The 5,421-nt window shown below is 47.4% G+C and overlaps 1 long non-coding RNA gene across 1 annotated transcript; it reads left to right on the top strand.

Annotated features, from left to right (window-relative positions):
* Nucleotides 1–241: 241 nt before the first annotated feature.
* LOC121826846 (uncharacterized) lies at nt 242–3,464 on the top strand. Its single transcript, XR_006068989.2, has 3 exons — nt 242–366; nt 2,859–3,145; nt 3,306–3,464. It is a non-coding gene; the product is annotated as an uncharacterized LOC121826846 (long non-coding RNA).
* Nucleotides 3,465–5,421: the final 1,957 nt, after the last annotated feature.

Here is a 5,421-nt window from a genome sequence, read left to right as displayed (position 1 = left end):
CATGTGAGTACCACAGTGGGCCACTCAGTGTGGGAAGTCAGGAGCATGCCGGAGACCTGGTAGAATCACTGCCAAGGTCAGGTTGGCTCCTCTGTGAGACAAGTATCATAGGATGTCTGCCTCCCACCTCTAGGCTTAGGTGGTCTGGTGTCTCTGGGTCAAGGGCATTGTGAGCTAGTTTCTGTCCTCACAGTGATTTTAACACAAAAGCTGGGGGTTGCCATTGGCTAGGAGGTTAGGAAAAGCCAGTTCTGGTACCCATCCTTACACGGATGGCAGAGGACAGGCTGCTATGGTCAGAGACTCCCGGAGGTCAAGTCACCAAGGCCTTAACACCAGCCCTACAATTGGGAAGAAGGCTGTAAGGTAGTGGTTCTCTCTCTCTCTCTTTTTTTTTTTCTTCAAGACAGGTTTTCTCTATGTAGCTTTGCTAGCCTTTCCTGGAACTCACTTGTTAGCCCAGGCTGGCCTCGAACTCACAGAGATCCACCTGCCTCTGCCTCCCAAGTGCTGGGATTAAAGGCGTGCGCCACCACCGCCCGACCAAGGTAGTGGTTCTCAACCTGTGGGTCCCAACCCCAGTGAGGATTGAACAACCTTCTCATGGAGGTTGTCTAAGACCATCGGAAAACACAGATGCTTACATCACAATTCACAATAGCAGCAACATTACAGTTATGAAGTAGCAGTGAAAATAATTCTGTGGTTGGGGGTGACTGCAACATGATGAACTGTATGTATTAAAGGGTCACAGCATTATGAAGGTTGAGAATAACTGCCTTAAGGCAAAGATGGGCCAGAGGAGAGACCCCTATGGATGGGGTCCCCGGGGGTTGTCACATCGCCAAAGTCCTGCTGTGCCACAGCCTGGGAAGAAGCTCGGGTCTTGTATAATATTAGAGGGGCCAGCCTTAATATTAATACTTCCCAGGGGCTCAGGAGAGAAACTACAAATGGCGAGGATTATTTTTGAGAAATAGAATCTCAGCACACTGAGCTCTATAGTCCATTTGCTTTAATTCCTCTGGGATAACGGCCTATATACACAGCTTCAGTTCTGTTCTCATGCCTAGCTACTTTCTCACCTGATTTCTCTCTATATTTATCTACTGCTCCCTCTAAGTTCTATCTTAATTCTCTCGTCTTAATTCTGCCTCATCTAGGTCCTTTTCATCTTGTTCTTACCCAGCTAGGACTTCCCCATCTGACTCTTCCTCATCTTCCATCTCGTCCACACGTTCTCTCTGGTCAAAATCCTCCTTATCCCTCTCTGTTCTCCGTCTCTAAGTTCTCCTCGTTCCTCCTAAGTCTCCCAGGAATCCAGTTATAAACCCAAGCAATAGCAATCCCCTGGTTGAGCAAGGTCACCAGGCTTGAATTCTACAGGGTCATAAAGGCAGATAAGAATTTTCCTCAGGCAGTGACCATCAGTCTTCCAGGAGGGGTGATAAGAATCACATAGAGGGGCAGTAATTGTTAATGATCATTTGCAACCCAAAAGGGAAGTGACTAATGAATTAACTAAAGGCTAAATTCAGATAGTATCTAAGAAGAGGGCTCCTATGTGCTCAACTATAATCTTAAACATGATTGGTAGAAAATGTTAAGAATCTGTAAGTTGCTAGGTCAATGGGAGAAAATAAAACTGCCTTCTTTTTTCCTGTGGCTCCTATCTGTCCAAGCTATCTGCAGTTTTTTGTTTTTTTGTTTTTTTTTTTCCTTCAGGGTGGAGGAAAGTGTGCTCGGTTGCTAGGCAACCTGTGTACAGCTAGATGCCTCTGGTGATAGTTAGAGGGAGATGTGGAACTAGAGGTAAGATATGGGAAAGGAGGAAGTTAAGCTTAATTGGCACATCCGCCCGGCCTTCTCAAATAAGTAGTCTGGATGCTTAATTCTGTTCTTAGAGAGTACAGAGGTATCTCTGATAAGGTACTTTCCTCCATCTGGGGATGGACTTAGCCGGATGCTGCCAATGATGATAATTACAGGGAGGCTTGAACGGGGGTTCTGGCTGAGCTGTCAGTGCAGAGAGTTATCTAAATATTCCTAGAAGTGGTTAGGTAAGGAGTTAGAGGTCTATAAAGTTAGTAAGGCTGTAAGAAAGGAGGGGGTCCGAGCTGAATTGTGTAAAGCTATTACTTAACGTCCACCTGACCTAGGTGGTGTCTCCTTGTGGAATTTACCTTAAATCAGGAGACTAGCATGTGGTGGTCTGGACTGCTATTTCTGTTAGTCCTTGAAAGTGGCCAAGGGAGATATCTGATTCCAGAGGAAGCCTTTCCTGAGGCTGTTCTCCAAATACCTGGAATGTGTATGTCCAGAGAGTGACCAGTCCACACTGTTAGCTCTTCTTAGGGAAAAATCAATTGGGAAAACTATGAAGGCACACATTTTCTTTTTTCTTTTCTTTTTTCTTTTTCTTTCTTTCTTCATTTCTTCCTTTCTTCCTTTTTCTTTTTTTTTTCTTTTTTTTTTTTTTTTTTTTGGTTTTTCGAGACAGGGTTTCTCTGTGGAGCTTTGGAGCCTGTCTTAGAACTCACTCTGTAGCCCAGGCTGGCCTCGAACTCACAGAGATCCACCTCCCTCTGCCTTCCAAGTGCTGGGATTAAAGGCATGCGCCACCACTGCCCAACACACATGATTTTCATACAGAAGACAGCTGATATATAACAAGCCACGTAACACCAAAAGCTCCTTGGAATTTGGCTTCCTCTGAAGGAAATCCCTGATCCCTCCAGGTAGTGACTTTGCCATAACCAGCTGAGTTCTTATGATATATCCCTGCGGCCCGCAGCACTCAGGCAGAAGCCGCAGTTGCCAGTGGGACTCACCCTGTTCCCAATGTCTCCTCTCTTCAGTGACAGGCTCTTGCTCACAAAGGAGACCGCCTGCCTTTCCAGGGAGTAAGGCAGGCCCAAGACTCTGGATTTCCCAGTGGAAATTGGATCAAGGTAAAGCGCACAGTGCTGCAACCCAGGGCTGACAATACTGGCATCGAGATGCAGGCTCCAGTTCAGTACCAGCTGGTTCTCTTCGTTTGACGGATGGCGTCTGTACTGTCTGATTCTGTGTGTGAACTCGACACAAGCTAGAGTCATCAGAGGAAGGAGCCTCAGCTGAGGAAATGCCTCCGTGAGATCCAGCTGTAAGGCATTTTCCCAATTAGTGATCCATGGGGAAGGGCCCAGCCCATGGAGGGTGGGACCATCCCTGGGCAGCTGGTCCTGGGTTCTATGAGAAGGTGGGCTGAGCAAGCCGTGGGAAGCAAGCCAGTAAGCAGCTCCCCTCCATGGCCTCTGCATCAGCTCCTGCCTCCGGGACCCTGCCCTGTGTGAGCTCCTGTCCTGACTTCCTTCAGTGATGGACAGCAATGCTGAAGGGTAAGTCAAATAAACCCTTTCCTCTCCAACTTGCTTTTTGGTCATGATGCTTTGTCACAGCAATAGGAATCCTAAAAGACAGCATCTATCCTTTTGGGAAGCGGTTCATACACCCAAATCCTGGGCAGTCTCACCAAATGAGATGACTGTTTTCATACTCATCCTTATTCCAAACCAGCTTGCTGCCCTTTGTAATTTACATGGGCTAAATTACAATACCTTAACAATTCCAAATAAGGGCAAAAAAACTCTCATCTCAAGAAACCAGTGGCCATGGGTTGGATATGACAGCTTGCTAGGAACCACCGGCCAAAACCAAATCACAGAGAGTCCAGGGCCAGGTGGTCAAGACAACTAGAGAAATTGGTCCTCCAGGGTTCCCCTATCCTTTCTTTTAATTGACAGGCAATCAAGACAATCAAGGAGGTTCTTTGTTTAGAGCCCTTAGGGGGAAGCAAACACAAGGGGCTGGTATTTGGGATGAGAGCTCTCAGGAACATTCTTCCTTGTTTCTAAAAGCCTCTTGGGGTCCCAAGATAATCTCTACCCAGAGATCCATGCAAAGTCATCAGTTGACTATATGGTGCCCATGGATGTCTGAGGTCACCATGTTTTGAAACTGTGTAGCTAGAGTTTTCCTGCCTTGCCCACAGTCAGGACAAATCTTTGTCACCCGCCAGTCCCACAGCCGCTCAGACCCAACCAAGCAAACACAGAGACTTATATTGCTTACAAACTGTATGGCCGTGGCAGGCTTCTTGCTAACTGTTCTTATAGCTTAAATTAATCCATTTCCATAAATCTATGCCTTGCCACGTGGCTGGTGGCTTACCGGCGTCTTCACATGCTGCTGGTCATGGCAGTGGCTGCAGTGTCTCTCTGCCTCAGCCTTCTGCTTCCCAGAATTCTCCTCTCTTCTTGTCCCACCTACTTCCTGCCTGGCCACTGGCCAACCAGTGTTTTATTTATTGACCAATGAGAGCAATTTGACATACAGACCGTCCCACAGCAAAACTGGCCAGTTACATCACATTTCTCAAGGGACTCATTACATCACATTTCTCAAGGGACCATGGTGACCTTGGTGGGTGCCCGGGGAGCTGACAGGATTGCACACAGTGGCAGTGTCCAGTGGGGAGTTCCTGACGTCATCCTTTACCTTTCAAGAGCTTCCCCCACACAGCCTTTTAGACAGATGCTGGTGGAAATCAATTTGCTACAGCAATTAGATTCCCCTGGGTCCCTTCAGAAATGTGATGTAACTGGCTAAACCAAAAACATCAGCCCCTTTTCTTGAACACATAAAGGAATAGCTAGCTCAGTGTTCACTCAAAATGCAGGAAGGGAGGCAGAAGGGATGGCTGGGAGACAGAGCGCTCACCGTTCTTCTAGAGAGCCGGGGTCTAATAGCCATTACTCACATCAAGGTGATTCACAACCACCTGCACTCCAGCTCCAAGGGATCGATTGCCCTATTCTGATCTCAGCAGGCAGTGCATTCATTCAGACAAACCCACAAACACATACCCACACGATTTAAAAAAAAAATAATAGCAAAATACTATTTTAAAACAGCAGGAAAGGCACAGAGCTTTTCAGAATCCTTTGTGGAGGGCTATGAAGACAACACAAAGCCCTGTTCACTGTGAGAAGCATGTTGGAATGAGGCTCTATAGAGTTCAGGCCACGTTGGTATTGAGATGAGAGAAACAGGGTGAAGGTTAGAACAGACTTAAGATGGGATGGGGCAGGACATACGGCATTGCGACGCCCTTGGACAGTGACATTCCCGACATCTCCTGGGGCTGATTCCAGATGGTGGCCACCAGGCAGTGTATGGTGCCTGGGTACAGGGTGTGGTGGTGGTATAGTCTACCCTCCATGACTTAGAGGAAGAGTTTGGGGAATAGCTTTCACAAGCCTGCCTTCCCTAATGAGAGGCCAGTGATACTTCCAAGAGCGGCTCATCTTCCTTGCTGGGGTCCTGGGCTCTTGCTGGAGGTGGTGCCAGGGCCCTGCCAGATGCTGGGAACACTATAGA

The sequence above is a fragment of the Peromyscus maniculatus genome, chromosome 1 (genome assembly GCF_049852395.1).
Source record: "Peromyscus maniculatus bairdii isolate BWxNUB_F1_BW_parent chromosome 1, HU_Pman_BW_mat_3.1, whole genome shotgun sequence".
NCBI classification, from domain to species: Eukaryota; Metazoa; Chordata; class Mammalia; order Rodentia; family Cricetidae; genus Peromyscus; species Peromyscus maniculatus.
Note: the sequence above shows the minus strand (reverse complement) of the source record. Positions and strands in the feature narration are given on the sequence as shown.